Below are 19,226 nucleotides of genomic sequence, written 5' to 3'. Positions count from 1 at the left end.
ATTAGTTTAAAAAGCAATCAACAGTTTTAAATGTCAATTAAAAAGGCATTTGCAAAATCTGTAAAATATTTATTTATTTAGTGACAGAGATAGAGAGAGGGACAGATAGGGACAGACAGACAGGAAGGGAGAGAGATGAGAAGCATCAGTTCTTCATTGCGGCACCTTATTTGTTCATTGATTGCTTCCTCATATGTGCCTTGTCCAGGGGCTACAGCAGACCAAGTGACCCCTTGCTCAAGCCAGTGACCTTGGGTTCAAACTGGTGAGCTGTGCTCAAACCAGATGAGCCCATGCTCAAGCTGGCGACCTTGGGGTTTCGAACCTGGATCCTCTGCATCCCAGTTCGATGCTCTATCCACTGCGCCACTACCTGGTCAGGCTAAAATCTGTAAAATATTTTATTTATAAATTAAAATCTCTTTACCTGTAACAAAACTATTACAACTGGGAGTTTACAGTTTTTCTATTTTTAATTTTAAATACAAATGAGTGGTCACTTGGCATGAAGTGACTCTAGTTCTGACATCTTTCTAATCACTGTGCTGTCCTTGCTTACTATTTTGAGTCTACTTTTCTAACTCAGGACTATGTAGTCCTACAGATGGTGGAGACACAAGGTGATTCTGAAATGAGCTTTTCTATACCATTATGAACTTACACTGAAAACAATGAGTGTAGTCAGTACTGTGTGCGCGCATGTGCGCGTGCGTGCGTGTGTGTGTGTGTGTGTGTGTGTGTGTGTGTGTGTTGGGAGGGAGCTGGTTGTATAATTGGGAATTCTCTGAATTAACATCCACATAAAACGAAATGTTTCTTAAAGGACAGGAGACAAAAGGGTGTTAATTTCCTCTTTATGTATATATTATTCAAATTCAATAATAACTTCAACAATTATTTAAAATTTAACCTAAACAATTATTTTCAGGGGAAGAGAAATTTTCTCACTGATGTTGTTTAGAATTTATTATCCCTTGATGATTACGAAAAGAAGTCTAGTTTCTAGTTGGATCTATTATTATTTTTAATTTCTGCACAGTACACTGCCTCATTGCATGCTCCTGGATGCTCCTCCAACCAGCCCACCTTTGAAACACTGTGCCACAGCACCTAATGTGTTCTTCTCTCGTGTTAGCTGCCACCTGCTTTCTAAGAGTTTCCTAATATAGCTCTCTCATAGAGGAATTATAAGCTATTTGAGTAGAATCAGTACTTTACTTGTTCAGTTTATTACCCCCAACATCTGAGGTATAACAGATTCTCATAACTGTTTTTTGAAAGAAGAATTATTCAATGAATACATGCATATAAGAGTGAGCCAAAATTCATATATACGTGTGTATATATTATTCTATCTATATTGATATATTGATCTTATATCAATATAGATATAGTTAAACTGACAAAGGTAAAAGTTCTCTAATCTGAACACTGCACAAAGTCCTAGGACTTGCCAGCTGGAGTCTGTGTGGACCTCTGATGAAGCAGAGTAGGTGGGCGCAGCCCAGTGGCCAAGCTTTCTTATGTGTACAGCAAATACTGCAGGAGTGCAGGGTGGTGAAAAACTGGAGATTTGTGTCAGACAATTATGTGTGTAGGTCTCACCTCTGCCATTTCAGTGATAACCTTTGAAATGTTTACAGAAGTGCTTGATCTCCCTGAGCTCAGTTTCCTCATCAATAACAGCAGGCATAATTCCTACATGACATAAGGTCCTTGTGATATTTAAATGAAAGATCTTTGCTGTCATGTCTCTGGCACAAAGTCATTGTAGTGTAGCGTGACTCAGTAAGAGATGGCTGCTATCCTAGTCCAGGCTTTTTTTCAGACGACTAACACTTAAACACACTCCAGATTTATCCCCACTATATTTATAAAACCCAAAGGACATCTTCTATGTACTATGGCATTTTCTTTAAGATAGGAAACATATATTACCATTTGGGGATGTAACAGTTGTAAATATTTTTTCATCAATTACAAGAAGAGTCAGTTTTGAAATTCCAGGCTTCCCTTGATACTGCCAGACCATTCTGGGTACCCAGTGGGTGGCTGACAGATGAGTTGGAGACTCCTTTCTTAAAACCCAGCTGGAAGTCTACATAATACCAATTGAAGACTACGTAGCCCAAAAGCCAGAATTAACCAGCATCATGTTCTCTCCTTTCAACAGATACTTTATTGATGTCTGTTAATCAATGTGACCAGCTTTCAACAGTGACTTTTCCAACCTGCCAGGGCATGCTTAGATGCAGAGAAAAGGAAAGCACACAGGCTGGTGGGTGCAACAATGCAGAGACAACCAACATTTTTAATTGAATTTCAGGTTTGAGCTTATGCCTCTCATTGGAGATTCCATATTGGCTCTATCATTAATTAGCACAATAATTCTATTCTTTTTTTCTCATTATTTTAAATTGACCAACAAAAGGAAAGTGTGATGTCTGAACACAATTGTTCTTTGGGAAAATTAACTGAAATGATAGAAGCAACAGTACAATCCAATGCTACCTAACAGAACTTTCTGCAATGCTGAAATTGTTCTCATCTGTTCTCTGTAATAGGATCGCTATTAGCCACATATGGTTATTGAGCAACTGAACTGTTCAGAGTAGAAGTAAGAAGCTTAATTTTAAATAATTTTAATTAATTTAAATAAAAATGTCCACATGTGGCTAATGACTACTATAATGGATAGCACAGATAAGAGATCACATTAAAAGCGAAATCCACTGACTGTCACCTGGTTGTCAGAATATTGGTGTTTAGGCGGCATTGCTATTAGGGCTACCTGACACCATGCTTAAAACTCTCCTGCATTTTCTCTCTAGCTTGTGTAACTCCCTGTTACCTTTAAACTGCCTTCGTGGACCTCTGGCTATTTTTAACCAATGTGGGCATCATAAGCTGTCTTCTGCCTCATTTTTGGAGGCCTCCACAGTTGGTTTCACTTACTGTTTTCTGCCCTGCACCCACTTCCTTTTAGGTCCTGGCTTCCCAGTTTTCTTTGGAGAAGCATCTCTTCTCCTCTGCTATACACAATTCAAGTGGTTTGGGACCAGCTGACTCCATTCGAGGATGCTAGGAATGCACACTGTGAACAGGCCAATCAAACCACCGCATCCCTGGCTTCAGCAATTGCAGAGATTGACACATGGTGCAGGTCTATCCAGTGCAACACTCATGGAATAATTTGCTGAAGTCATTATAAATATGAAGCTCCCTTTTTATTGGGATTGCTGAATAAATTGAATAGAAATGGGGATTGCTGGTCACCATCTGACATCATGAAGATATGAGTTTACTATGCAGAAGAATACAGTTAAAATTGGAGAAGGAGCCTGACCAGGCGGTGGCGCAGTGGATAGAGCGTCAGACTGGGATGCGGAGGACCCAGGTTCGAGACCCTGAGGTCGCCAGCTTGAGCGTGGGCTCATCTGGTTTGAGCAAAAGCCCACCAGCTTGAACCCAAGGTCGCTGGCTCCAGCAAGGGGTTACTTGGTCTGCTGAAGGCCTGCAGTCAAGGCACATATGAGAAAGCAATCAATGAACAACTAAGGTGTTCAATGCACAATGAAAAACTAATGACTGATGCTTCTCATCTCTCTCCATTCCTGTCTGTCTGTTCCTGTCTAACCCTCTCTCTGACTCTCTCTCTGTCTCTGTAAAAAATAAAATAAAAATAAAAAGAATTGGAGAAGGACATCCTAATGATGCTTTGTTGGACCACCAGGATGTAGGCATGCCTGAAGTATGTACACTAATAAATTTTTTTCTTTTCTCTTTCCCTCCTTCCCTCCTCCCTGCCTCCTTTTTCTCTCTTTCCCTTTCTGCATTCTTTATATTATACTATGTATTTATTTTGCTCAAGGAAGTTTGAGCTGGGGTTCCAGAAATTTCAGATAAATAAGATTCTGACTAATATATAGTTTCTATAGTAAACATTCTGTAAATTTAACCCCTCCCCAAATCTTTGTTTATTTTTCAGTACTACTATAAATGTACCCTCTACCAGAGCCCAGCACATTTCTCCACTCCCCTTCTCTGTGTCATTGCTTTTAGTATTTTTTTTAATGTCTAGTATAAAATTCTGTTTTTCTTATTTTCAAATGTTTTTCTGGGTCCATCATCCCGGTCAGCGATGGTCTCCCCTTGACTTCTCCAGCTTACTTTCTAGCCCTCTCCTCTGAGCTTCTGTGCAGACTTCAATCACATTCACTCTCCTGTGTTCACTGTGCTTTGTGAGTCTTTGTACCTTAACAAGACTTTGAGCCTCCCTGAGGGCAGACACGACATGGTATCCATTTTTATCTCTTGTGTATATAGCCCTTCTCAGGGCCTAGCACAGTAGTGCTCAACAATTCTGATTGAATGATTAATTGATTGACAAGAAGCACAGAATTCGCAAACACTGCTTTCTGGATGGCTAGGAAGGAAGACAGAGTGAGAGGCAGCCTCAATAAGAAAACCACCAAAATCATTAAAAATGTATATGAACCATGTTATGTTTACTTTTACATTTTTGTGAAAATTTCATTCCCACCCCCAATCTGGGGTTGTGTTCCTTGTTCGCAATTGGTTTATGTCTTTATCCAGGTCTAAAGTTAGTAAGAAATGGAGAGGATTGATTGTAGCTGAGATCCAGGGAGGCAACTATCAAAGACTAAAACAATTAAACTTTAGGAGAACCTACAATCTCTTTGTCTGCTAATGACACTATCATCCAAACAGAATGTGTTTATGAAAAGACTACTCAGTGCCTCCAAACAAAGGCAATGGGGGGGCTAGAAAAAAATTAAAGGCATTATCTCTGTGCTTAGGGCATCCCAACCTCCTTCTATGAAAAAGTTAACATTTATAAGATAACAATAAACAAGACAAGGCAATGCATAATGAATGCTGTTGGGATAGGTCAATGGTGTACAAGTTAAGAGATGTAGAAGGTCACTGAAGACTATAGAAGTCACTGAAATTGTCCTGGAGAAGGCAGGAGTCAGGTGGGGTTCTGAAAAATAGATAAGAGTTTAATAAACAGAGAGAAGATATAACTGGGCATTAAAGGAAAAAATTAAAGAAATTAAATGTTGTAGGCCTGTAATTTAACAAGAGTGATTCAGGAGTCTGCTATTGTGATTGAGAATCACTTTAAATGTTTTAGTTAATCAGAGGCAAGTCCTCCCAGTGTGGATGTGCTATCTAAGAGAGCTCCATTCACCGTTTGAGCATCATACATACACACACACACACACACACACACACACACACACACACACACACATATATATATAACATTTCCTTACAGATGGTAGTAAGGTAACTTGCTCTCACAAAATTACTGTACTAATGTATGAGACATAGAAGTAAAATTCTTAAGCAAAGAATGCATTTTTCTTACTCTTTCAAAGTCACCCTGTGGGTTACTGGAAAGGACATGTCTTCATAACAGCAATTAGGGGTGCTCTGGTCTCAGACTTCACCCTGAAAGGTCCCGGGAGATCGTCAGGGGAAAAGGAATGACAACAACCACCCAGGGTTGTTTTAGTCCCCCCACCCCGGGGAAGTTACATCATCTTTCTTTAAAAAGTCCAGGTCACAAAATTATCAGAAAAAGGTCCAAAAAAATAAAAATGTGGATCTGATGGGTGCTGCAGGTAATAACTGTTACAGAACTTTGTGCAAAGAGAACCCACTGGACATTGGTGGGGGAATGGTTGAGGTGGGTTTAAAATGATCAGTAAGATTTTCATAGTTATATATAGGTGGGGAGGAAGTTTCTAGTAGAAGAGAAAGTCTAGAAGCAGGAAAATTAATCCACATAGATAGCAAATGGAGTGTGGGGAGCACCAGTAGTATTTATTTTCTCCTCAAAAGCATGTGAAATTGACTTCTAGTTTCTGATTGAACCATGAAAAAACTAGGAAGCTGTCACTCCTATCCTCACAATAAGAACAAATCTACTGAGGTAAAAATAAGCAATTCTTCTTGGGTTCCCAGAGTGGTGAGGTTGGAGGGTAAGCTGTTCTCTTGAACACGGAGAATTACTGAGAGCAAAAGCTCAGGAGCCCGGGCTGCCTCTGGGAGGAGCCCTTCCACCGGAAGGGAAAAATCGCCAGAGGCATGGTGTGGACAGGTTTGAGACAAGATCCTAGCAGGGACCTTGTACTTTGTAAAGCTTTGCCTCCAGGAGCCCCGTTTGGTTCACAAAGCACACGTTAGACAAAAATCCCCATGTGTTTCTGGCAGGGACTAAGGAGAGCAGGCAAGTAACCATTTTGAAATACACTTAGAATGTTTCTTTCTCTCTAAAGAAAGAATTTTACTCAAAAGAAACCATCTTATGTACCTCTATGAATGGTGATATATAGTGACCACTATGTATTGTGACAGATATTAACTAGATGGTAACAAGACTTCCTGTGGTAATTATTTTGCAATATATACAAATATAAAATCATTTCATTATACCCTGGAGAGTAATATACTGTTATATGTTAGTTATACTTCAAGTAAGTAAGTAGTAAGTAAATAACTATATACAAAAAGAAAAGAGAAAAAAACTATTTTATCAGTGCCAAATACCTTGGGTTTTAGCAGATTCTAACTGACATAGAGGAAAAAAATATACCTAACACTGTCATAAATTACCCATACCTCAAATCTGTGGGTTTACATAGAGACACCAAGTCCAGATGAATTTTGAAGAGTTTTATTAAAGGAGGAGATTTATTAAATATGCCGGCCACATATAGCTGACATAAGGCAGTCTGGAAGCCCAAATCATGTGCAAGCCCCCAAAATATTTCAGGGCTGTTTATATACTCTTGATCACACATGGTTGGGGGAGAGCATGACATCATGTCACAAGCTTACAACATTTGTTTAGGGGATATACAGAAATATTAAGACTTTTAAGGTAACACAATCAAAGATGTTTACAAATCTTTTAGGGTTCATCTTCCCTCACTAGCCTAGAGGTATTTTATCTCAGGATTCCAGGAAGGGGGAGGAACTACAATCAATGCAAGGTGGTATGTAAATTCTGTCTCTCATTGAAAGAGAAGAAGTTTCTCGGTTAACTTTTATTTTAGGTTTAAAACTAAATGATACATTCTTCCCCCTTTACTCCTGAAAGGAAGGACGGGTAGGAAAGCCTGACCTTTCCTTCTAGAATCAATATTAATTTTGCAGCTTTTTGGTACCTTACAATAACACCAGTCCCCTCTAGCCTTTTTCCACAGAAGCAGGAAAATGGCCATGTGCATCTCCCTCTAGAATCCCTGTCACACCTAAAGGATAAAAAGCTGAGAACTTCTTCTGAAGGTCACAGCACAGTCACATGCTCACTAAATTTCTGAGCATTAATTGCAGATCTATAGAATGTTCTCACTTGCCCCACATATACTGTCAAATCAACCAGGCTCCTATCCTATATCCACTGTTTCACAGTTAAAAGAACTTAGGGGCTTAGATGTTATTTAAGAACTCTCTGGTGAAACCCAAAGAAAGTGAGGCAGAAACAAAGATTCTAAAAGATATTTTAGCTTTTTATACCTACAACTACAGAAAATAATAAATGCAGCCTAACTCCTAATCAGATAAACATAAAAACCCAATATGGTGCTTGCTTCGGCAGCATATATACTAAAATTGGAACGATATAGAGAAGATTAGCATGGCCTCTGTGCAAGGATGACACAAAAATTCATAAAGCATTCTATATATTTAAGAGGACTTCAGAGCCTCAGGTTACACCCATCGCATTCCTGGATACAGTTTCAAATAAGCCCCCTGCTGAGATCAGCAAACAAGACAATTACCTGTTAAGAAAACAAACAAATCAAGACTTCAAAGCAGCCCAAATCTGAAAGTGGATTACAAATAATAGCTGATACCAACCCAAGAAGACCTAGAAATAACACAATTGAAAACTGGAGGCAGACAACACCAAGCCTAGACTCAACCAGCTCTACAAACAAAACACCCAAATACACAGACATAATGAGAAGACAGAGAAGTGCAATCCAAATGAAACCACAAGAGAAACATCCAGAAAATGAACTGAGGGATATGGAAATAACCAAACTTCCTGAAGCAGAATTCAAAATAATGATTGTAAGGATGCTTAGGGATTTTAGAACAACAGTGGATGATCATTACCAACACCTAAATAAAGAAATAGCAAATATAAAAAAGGATATTGAAATATTAAAAAAGAATCAGTCAGAGATGACAAATACAATATCAGAAATGAAGACCACAATGGAAGGAATTACAAACAGGATGAATGAAGCTGAGGATCAAATAAGTGAGTTGGAGGGCAACTGGAATGAAGGCATGAAAGTAGAGAAGAAAAAAGAAAAGAGACTCAAAGAGTCTGAGAAAACTCTTAGAGAGCTCTGTGACAACATGAAGAGAAATAACATCCACATTATAGGGATTCCTGAAGAAGAAGAGAAAGAACAAGGGATAGAGACTTTGTTCAATCATATCATAGTTTACAACTTCCCTAAATTAATGCAGGAGAAACTGTCACAAGTTCAAGAAGCACAGAGAACACCATTAAAGAGAAACCCAAAGAAACCTACACCAAGACACATCATAATTAAAATACCAAAGCTAAGTGATAAAGAGAAAATATTTTTTTATAATTTTATTTTTTTAATGGGGTGACATCAATAAATCAGGGTACATATATTCAAAGAAAACATGTCCAGGTTATCTTGTCATTCAATTATGTTGCATACCCATCATCCAAAGTCAGATTGTCCTCTGTCACCTTCTATCTAGTTTTCTTTGTGACCCTCCCCCTCCCCCTTTTCTTCTCTGTCTCCCCCCACCCCCGTAACCACCACACTCTCATCAATGTCTCTTAGTCTCGCTTTTATATCCCACCTACGTATGGAATAATGGATAAAAGACTTAAATGTAAGCCATGAAACCATAAGCATCTTAGAGGAAAACATAGGCAGTAAACTCTTTGACATCTCTCGCAGTGATATATTTGCTAATTTATCTCCACAGGAAGTGAAATAAAACACAGGATAAACAAATGGGACTATACCAAACTAAAAAGTTTTTGCACAGAATAAAAAGACAAACTACACAATGGAAGAACATATTTGACAGTACGTCTGATAAGGGGTTAATAACCAAAATTTATAAAGATCTTCTAAATCTTTACACCAGGAAGAAAAACAATCCAATCAAAAAATGGGCAAAAGAAATGAATAGACACTTCTCCAAAGAGGACATACAAATGGCCAATAGGTATATGAAAAAATGCTCAACATCACTAATCATTAGAGAAATGCAAATTAAAACCACAATGAGATATCACTTCACACTGGTCAGAATGGCACTCATCAACAAAACAACACAGACTAAGTGCTGGCGAGTATGTGGAGAAAAGGGAACCCCTCCTGCACTGCTGGGGGAATGCAGACTGGTGCAGCCTCTGTGGAAAACAGTGTGGAGATTCCTCAAAAAATTGAAAATCAAACTGCCTTTTGACCCAGCTATCCCACTTTTAGGAATATACCCCAAGAACACCATAGAACTGTTCCAGAAGGAGAAATGCACCCCCATGTTTATGGCAGCATTGTTCACAATAGCAAAGATCTGAAAAGAGCCCAAGTGTCTGTCAGAGGACGAGTGGATTAGAAAGCTTTGGTACATATATACTATGGAATACTACTCAGCCATAAGAAATGACATCGGATCATTTACAATAACATGGATGGACCTTGATAACATTATACAGAGTGAAATAAGTAAATCAGAAAAAACTAAGAACTATATGAACCCATACATAGTTGGGACATAAAAATGAGACTCAGAGACATGGACAAGAATGTGATGGTCACAGTTGGTGGGGTGGGGGGGGTGGGTAGGGGGTGAGGAAGGAGAGAGTGGGTGTGGGGGGAGGGTAGGGGCACAAAGAAAACCAGATAGAAGGTGACAGAAGACAATTTGACTTTGGGTGAGCAGTATGCAGCATAATCAAATGTCAAAATAATCTGGAGATGTTTTCTCAGAACATATGTACCCTGATTTATCAATGTTACTGAATTAAAATTAATAAAATATATAAAAATCCCCCAATATGTCACATTTGACTTTCAACCAAAATTACAAGGCATGCTAAATGGAAAAAACATCTGTTTTAGGAAACAAAGCAAACATTGAAATCAGACTTACCTATTGCAGAGATTTAGAATTTTCAGACAAGATTTTTAAAATAATTCTGATTAAATGCTAAGGGTAGAATTGAACAGGTGAAATACAGAGAAGATGGGTAATGTAAGTAGTAAGATGAGAACTCTAAGGGAACAAGTCAAAAGGGAATTTAAGAATTTAAAACACTGTAACATAAATTAAGTATTCCTTTCAAGCGCTCATCTGTGTACTGAATAGAGCTGAAGAATCAGCGAACTTGAAGATATATTTATAGAAACTTTCCAAGCTAAAAATAAAGAGATAAATAAATGAAAATAAAATAGAATATCCAAGAACTGGATATTCTATTGTGGAACAATTACAAAAGATATAAAATGCACATAATGGGAATACCAGAGGAGAAATGAGTGACAAAGGAACAGATGTAATACTTGAAGTAATAATGTTTGAGAAATTTTCTAAATTAATGACAGACATCAGAACTCAGACCCAGAAAACTTAAGAGAACACCAAATATAATAAATACTAAGAAACTTACATATAGGTATATTATGTTCAAATATAGAATATCAAAGAAAAAGGTAAAATCTTGAAAGAAATGAGAGGGTAGGGGCACCTTGCATATGAAGGAAGAAGGTTTAATATTATACAAACCATGCAAGCAAGAAAAGAATGAAGTAAAATATTTGAACTCTTGAAAGGAATAAAGAACCCACCAATATAGAATTCTATATTCTGCAAAGTAACCCTTCAAAAGTGAAGGATAACTAAAGACTTTCTCAGATAAACAAAGATTGAGGAATCTTATTTCTCGTTGATGTGCTTTGAAATAAGTGTTCAGAGAAGTTCTTTAGAGAAAAGGAAATGCTATCGGGAAGGAACTCAGATCTTCATAAAGAATGGAAAAGTGTTAGAGAAAAAAGGAAATAAGAGTAAAATTAAAATTTTGATTTTTCTTATTTTTAATTGACTTAACAGATGGTAGTTTGTTCAAAATAATAATAGCCTCCCTGGCTTGTTGGCTCAGTGGGTAGAGCATCCACAATTCCCCATCAGGGCACACAGGAGAAGCAACCATCTGCTTATCTCTCCTTTCTTTCCATCTTCTTCTCCCGCAGCTAGAGGCTTAAGTGGTTCAAGCATTGCCCCAGGTACTGAGAAAACCTCTATTGGTCTGAATATCAGCTCCAGGTGCTAAAAAGAGCTCGGTTGATTTAATAATTTAGTTTGGTGCTAAAAAATAGCATCAGTCCTAGACAGGGGTGCTGGGAGGATCCCAGTCAGTGCATGCAGGAGTCTGTCTCACTATTTCCCCTCCTCTCACTTAACATAATAATAATAATAATAATAATAGCAACAAAGTAATTATGTGTAATTATGGATAAATAAAATGAATGACAGCAATGTTATAAGGGATGGAAGGGAGGAAATGAGAAAACTCTATTATAAAGGACCTGCACTAGCAATGAAGTTATAAAATATTATTTGAAAGTGGATTTGGATGATGTGTAAATTTATATTGAAAACCCTAGCAAAACCAGTAAAAAATTTTAAGACAATTATATTTGATATACTGAGGAGAGAAAATGGAATTATATTAAATGTTTAATTAAAACCATAGAAGGCAGAAAATGAGTGGAAGACTATAAAAAAAGAAACAAAGAATAAAAGCAATGGATTGAAAATATTAAAATATGGTAGCTATGGTAGCTATTGAGCCAAGTGTATTAACACTTACCTTAAACGTGAATGTTCTAAGTACACCAATTAAAAGATAGACTGAGGGTAAATTAAAAAATCAATTACAGCCTGACCAGGTGGTGGTTCAATGGATAGAGCATCAGACTGGGATGCAGAGGACCCAGGTTCGAATCCCCGAGGTCCCCAGCTTGAGAGCAGGCTCATCCGGCTTGACCTCAGGCTCACCAGCTTGAGTATGGGGTCACTGTCTTGAGCATGGGATCATAGGCATGACCCCGTGGTTGCTGGCTTGAGCTCAAGATAGCTGACTTGAGCAAGGGGTCACTCATGCTGCTATAGCCCTCCAGTCAAGGCACATATGTGAAAGCAATCAATAAACAATTAAGGAGCTGTGATGAAGAACTGATGTTTCTCATCTCTCTCCCTGTCTATCTGTCCCTATCTGTTTTTCTCTCTGTCTCTGTCTCATTGTCTCTATCAAAAAAAGAATCAGCCTGACCAGGCAGTGGTGCAGTGGATAGAGCGTCGGACTGGGATGTGGAGGACCCAGGTTCGAGACCCCGAAGTTGCCAGCTTGAACGTGGGCTCATCTGGTTTCTGCAAAAAAAGAATCAATTGCAAACTGTATATTTTCTACAAGAAAACTGGTAAGGAATACAGAAAGATATACTATATTAAAACTAATCATAATTAAAGTAGCTATATTAATTTCAGACACAGAGATAGAGGCATTATATAATAAGAAAAGGGTAAATTTTCCAAGAAGATGTAACAATTCTTAATATGTCTGTATCTAACAACAGAGCATCAAAATACATGTGACAAAACCTGATGGACCTACAAAGAGAAATAGGTAAAGTCACTATTATGCTTGGAGGTTTCAGTACCCCTCAAACAGTAATTGACAGATCGAGCAGGTAATATATAGAAATAGATTTGAACAGAACAAAACTATCAATCAACTGAATCCAGTTGACATTTATAGAATATTTCCTCTAACAACAGCAAAATACCTTGTTTTTCTCAAGCACAAATGAAACATTTACTAAGATGGACAATATTATGGGTCATAAACCTACCATCACATGTTTTAAAAAATAGAAATTATAGAATGTTATCTCTTAGAATGCAAATAAACCAGAAATTAATAACAGAAACAGTTGGAAAACCCTAAAGTACTTAGAAATTAAACAATACACATCTACCGTAAATAACACATGGGTTAGAGAAAATATGTCAAAAGAAATTGTAAAATGTGTTGAGCCAAATAAAAATGAAAACACTACTTATCAAAATGTGTGGGATGCAACAAAAGAAGTACTTGGAGGCAAATATATAGTATTAGGATGCACACAATCGAAAAGAAGACATATCAAAATCAATAATCAAAGCTTCTAGTTTAGAAAAGTTGAAAAAAGAAGAACAATTAGATATAAAATAAGAAGGGAAGAAATAATGAAACTTAGAGCAGAAGTCAATGACATTGAAATAAGAAAATCAGTAAGAAAAAATTGATGAAAACAACAGCTAATACTTTGCAAATATCAATAAAATAATAAACATTTAACTATACTAACCAAGAAAATAAAAAAGAAAGAAAGCCCAAGTTGCTAGTATCAGAAATGAAAGAGGGACAATCACTACTGAACCAATGGACATTAAGAGGATAACAAAGGGATATTAACAATTCTTTTCCCACAAGTTTCATAACTGAGATGAAATGGACCAATTCCTTAAATGACAGAAATCTACCAATTGCACTCCTAAGTATTTATGCAAATGATTGGAAAAATCACATCCACAGAAAAACCTGCATATGAATGCTTATGTAGAGGCTATATTCATAACTGACAAAATTAGGAAGCACCAAGATATCCTTCCAAAGGTGAATAAATCAACCAACTGTGGTACGTACATATAATAGTATATTATTTAGTAATGAAAATAGTGAAATACTAAGCAGTGAATGACTTAAAGGAGCCTTAAATTTATATTGCTAAGTAAAAGAAGTTAATTATCAAAGGGTACATACAGTATGAGTCCAACTAGATGACATTCTGAAAAGGAAGTTGCCAGGGGACTGGAAATAGAAAGGGAGGAATTAATAACTGGAGCACAGGAGATTTTTAGGGCAGTGCAACTACTCTCTATAATACTATCATGGTGAATACATGATATTATGCGTTTGTCAAAAACAGTAGAACTTGTACATCATTAAAAGTTAACCCTAATGTAAAGTATGGGATTTAGTTAATAATAATATAACAATATTGGTTCATCAATTGTAATAAATGCACCACAATGGAAGACGTTAATAATAGGGAAAACTCTTTGTGGGAGTGGGGTGTATGTGGGAATTGTCAGTACATTGCACTCAACTTCTCTGTAAACCTAAAACTGTTTTAAAAATAAAGTCTATTAATTTTTTGAAAGCACGTGGAATCTTAGAATATAATTTAAAAACATCTTAAACAATAGGAAAGTCAAAGTTTTCCAAGGAAGCCACCTGACATAACCCCATGATTTACAGTTCTCTCCCACATGCCAGTCATTGCATGGTTAAGAGCCTAATCATGCAAGTGGGAGGAGCTGGTATCATTAAAAAAATGACTGCCACATGAAATGGCATAAATGTGTTTCCATTAGAGATTCTCTACTTCTTAACATGTTGTAAAACCATTTTATGGTCATTAAATACCCTGAATTAACTCCCATGGTGCAGTTACACCTTGTTCAATATCTATCAAGCGATATAGTATCGTGGGTTAGAGCAAAAACTCTGGAGAATTAAAGTCTCACATAAGTCTTGTAATCAAAATGTTCTGAACTGCAGATTTTAAAAGTTTATTTGACTAAACAATCTCTTTTTCAATAATTATTAACATTCTGCAGAATAGATTTTAACTGAAAAATATTTTGAGCAATGCAAGACCCAAACATCAAACTTCTCTGCCCATTTTTTCCTTCCTTGACCTTTTCTCATCATTGCTTCCATGACCTACATAAGAATCACAGTCTCTTTTCCAATGACCTCTGTATTATTGGGCTGAATTTTATCTTAAAGAGAGAACTATCTAGAAGAGAGTGACTCTTCTGTCATCCTCGGGTGAATAAAATTTTCTCCTGCTGTTTGTGATAGTCTCACCATCAGAAACCCACAACAAAAGAATTGTAAATTGCTGGGTAGATGCTTTATCCAATGTGGGCCTGGTCTGTGTCATGTATTGAGGGCTGACAGCCTGTAAATATTTGATAACAATAGGCATCAAATACCATGTAAAACCACAGAGTAGTTTCCTGACAAGAATGCTTGGGCAATGGAGGTGGAGGCAGCCAGTACTAGGACACTTACTTGGGAAATAAAGACAGTGGAGAGGAAACCAATATTTCTAGAGCTGCTTCTTTTCCCTTTCTGCTTAGAATATCCAATCACAAAATGGCCAAGTTCCAAGCAAACTTTAACTAAAGAATTGCAGCAAATGAGTATTGGCAAAGCAACATTATTCATGAAGAAAAGTAAATAGTCACTGCTTGTTTGTTGGCGCATAGAATGTTTGTTGCCTTTAAAATGAAGTCCTGTTTTGAAGGATTGGATCCAGTTTCCAGAGCTAGGAAATATGTACCAGACACAGCACACCCGTGAGACTGTCAGAAAGAATTAGAGCCACTCTGAATTGGGAAAAGGCACTTTTCTTGGTGGCAGTAAGACTTATCTTGCTCAATGGCATGTCAATGTTACCACACACCATAGTCTTACATTCTGCAGATGAAAGACATTATCCCACCCAAGAAGATAACAGTTACTCCTCCAAATAAATCAGAGGATGTTGTCCTCATATGGACACCATTTGTAAAGTGTTTATATGAAAACTATGAAATTTAATAGGCTGGAGAAAATAATAAAAAATAAACTTAAGAAATGCAAACAAGTAGAGAAAAAAATACAAAATGTTTATGGTTGCCTCAAATAGCTGTCTTAAGGATGTCATTATTTTTCAAACTGTGTTCCTAAGAGCACCTGAATTGGACAAGAGAGCCTTAGAAGAAAATGTTTTATGGTCCAGTGGGTTAAGAATAGTCTCTGCTCTGTAGTCCCTGTTGGTAAATGCAGTTTAGGGACTTTGACAGTCTTAGAGTAAAATTGAAAAAAAATGCAACCTTTTTTATTTTGATTTATCCCCAGTTTTCCCTAAATGTATACAAGTATGTAGCCATTTTATTTAGAATTTCTATTAAACTCATTAAAGTTTAGTATGTAGTAATATTAATCTTTAGCTATCAAGCTCTGTAATCTTTAAACTTGGTCAGGTGACAATGTTAACATTATCTGCTCCTTCTGGTTGGACAGGCTAAGAATTGTCATGAGTATGAGTGTTTCGAGAGGTATAAATGTTTGTACAAATACTTCTCATGTACCATGTTTCATAAGCCTTGCAGAAGTAAGCCTACCCTGACAAGTAAGGCTAATTAGTTGAATGAATCTAATTATATGGCACTGTTTGGTAAGCTTTCCTACAAGAAATTTCTTTTTTTTCTTGAACAAAATGTGGAACAGAACAAAACATGATAAAAGAAGTGGTTAATTTTAAGGGGAAAACAACAAACTCTACAAGCTTAAGCAAAGCAGGTTTTCAACAATCTACTCATCTATTCAACAAATATTTATCAACCTTGTATAGTTAGGACTCTTTCTGTGATGAGTGATAGAAAGTCTAACCCAGACTGATTTATGGCACATTGCGTTTCCCGGAAATGTCCACAGTCGTATTTTCAGGCCCACGTGCTCGTGCTCTTCTGTAACATTGCCCTTCCCCTCTTCTTGAATCTGAGTTGTTTCATGAGTGCTCCAACCAATCCAGGATGGCAGAACTGGTGCTGAATGACTTTCCATTAAAAGGATGCAATTTCTGCCTGGCTCTATCTCTTGTATTGGGGTGTCCGTGGGGTATTCACTTGGGGAATAGCTGGCACCATGATGTGAGGAAGCCCAGATTAATCCAGTGCATTTCAACTGTGGGGCTGCAGACTGGTGCCAGACCAACAGAAATTTCATGCTGGTCTATGAAGAAATTAATCACCCTGATCTTGTATGAAGATTATAGACCTACTGATCTTAGTTGAATTTGCTTATGCTCAGGGTGATTGCCACTTATCAGCCTGTATCATCCATGAAAATACTATAGAGGTTGTCTTGTATCTTCGGATCTTGTAGGCTTGATCAAATAACCTTTAGCACCATGCAGAGCATTTACAAATCATGTAAACAGATAAAAAGCATTCAGACAAACTTAGGTAGTATTCTATGAATTGTGCATGTGGAGTGCAAAAAATCAATCACCAATATGTACTGTGTTGCATTGTTATGTGTGGTATGATGAAATTATTTGTTGCATATTTCTGTTTCCAGCTTGTAAGTTACTGGTCTCCAAGTATAAAAAGGTTGAAAACCACTGAATTAGTACATGATAAGGGAGCACCTGAAGAGACCCATATAGGATGGAACAGATGTCTCTTGCTGACAACCAGCATTTACCACCAAGCCTTCAAATGATCATAGCTCCTAGTCCTTGAGCCACCACCTTTGACATTAGTGAAGGAGATGCAAGCCATGAGACTGAAGCCTGCCCAAATTGCAAATTTATGAGTAAAATACATTTTGCCATTGTTTTAAGCCACTAGATCAAGTTATACAGCTTTCATTAGGGGAACAGGGTTCATGAAAGGAAATGTTCAGGAGTGTCCTCACATAGAGTGAGCAGGGACTCAGACAATGTCATCAGAGATCCAGGCTTTCCCTTTCAATCTCTTGGGCCAGTTCCCCTCTTTGTTCACTCTCTTCTCAGATGAGCTCTGCCTTCCAGGAAATGAGACAGCTGGAGTAATGACTCAAATATTTCTAGATTTAGTCCAGTGTGTAGGGTATCCTCCTTTAACCCAGGCATCCCAACAAGTTACACTTTATCTTTCTGGCTGTGATGGGGTTGTGTGTCCATCTCTGATACAGTCATAGAACCAGAGAATGATTGGCTAGACCTGATTTATAAGGCCACTCAATGAAGAGGAGAAAAGGGTTCTGGGAAAACTACAGAGACTGAGATTCAGGATTTAGGGGAAGGTACATTCCTCAGCAAAAATCAAGGGTAAATACTGATAAAAGAGTGTGTAAATATAATCAGAAGGCATTTATTTATTTATTTTTATTTGTCTATATTTTTAAATAAATTTATTGGAATGACATTAGTTAATATAACTATATAAGTTTCAAGTTTACAATTCCATTATACATCATCTGTATATTGCACTGTGTGCCCACCACCCGAAGTCAGATCACCTTCCATCACCATGTATTTAACTCCCTTTACTAACCCCACTACCCTCCTTTCTTCTGATAACCACCATATTGTTTCTTTGTCTACGAGGGTTTTTTTTTTGTTTCTTCATTTGTTTAATTTCATATCCTACATATGAGTAAGAGGATTTTATGAATTTTACCCCAAAGTCAAAGGAAGCTAAGGCAAAAATAAATAAATCAGACTATATCAAACTAAAGAGCTTCTGCACGGCAAAAGAAACTGCCAACAAAACGAAAAGGCAACCAGCTTAACTGGGAAAGATATTTGCATACAATAGTTTCAACATGGGATTACATCCAAAATATATAAAGAACTCATACAACTCATCACCAAACAAACTAACATTTCAATTAAAACACGGACAGAGGACCTGAACAGACATTTCTCCCAAGAAGACATACAAATAGCCAACAGATATATAAAAAGATGTTCAGTTCCACTAGCTATTAAGAAAATGCAAATCACAAGTACAATAAGATATCACTTTACACCAGTTAGAATGGCTCTTATCAACAAAACAGGTAACAAGTGTTGGAGAGATTGTGAAGAAACAAGTTCATTTTAAAAAAGAAAAATTTAAAATATCAACTTAAAGCACCATTCTAAATAAAAAATAAAAGTGAATGTTTATTGAGTGTTTAATTTACACAAAACAGAGTTCCAAGTGCTTTGTATATCTTAATTAATTAGAGACCTTCCAGCTACTCCAAGATGGATATTGTTCATAACAACATTTTACAGAATGAAAGGAAGACACAAAGTTAGAAAATGACTAAGTCTGCATGGTTAGCAAAGAGCAGAAGTAGAATTCAAACCAATGTAGTCTGGTTCCAGACACAACATATTAGTCATGGTGCTACAGTGACTTAGAGCAATTTTACTATATAGAAATGAACAAATGTGTGCTTGCTTTAAAAAAAACTTTTTAGTTTTAATTTTCATTTCTCTAATGATTAGTGATGTTGAACATTTTTTCATCTGTCTATTGGTCTTCTG

At 37.0% G+C, this 19,226-nt stretch overlaps 1 non-coding gene across 1 annotated transcript; it reads left to right on the top strand.

The window, feature by feature from the left end:
* The first annotated feature begins 7,617 nt into the window (after window positions 1-7,617).
* LOC136313753 (U6 spliceosomal RNA) lies at window positions 7,618-7,724 on the top strand. Its single transcript, XR_010727197.1, has one exon. It is a non-coding gene; the product is annotated as a U6 spliceosomal RNA (small nuclear RNA).
* The last annotated feature ends 11,502 nt before the right edge of the window (window positions 7,725-19,226 follow it).

The sequence above is a fragment of the Saccopteryx bilineata genome, chromosome 9, assembly GCF_036850765.1.
Source record: "Saccopteryx bilineata isolate mSacBil1 chromosome 9, mSacBil1_pri_phased_curated, whole genome shotgun sequence".
Taxonomy (NCBI): Eukaryota; Metazoa; Chordata; class Mammalia; order Chiroptera; family Emballonuridae; genus Saccopteryx; species Saccopteryx bilineata.
Note: the sequence above shows the minus strand (reverse complement) of the source record. Positions and strands in the feature narration are given on the sequence as shown.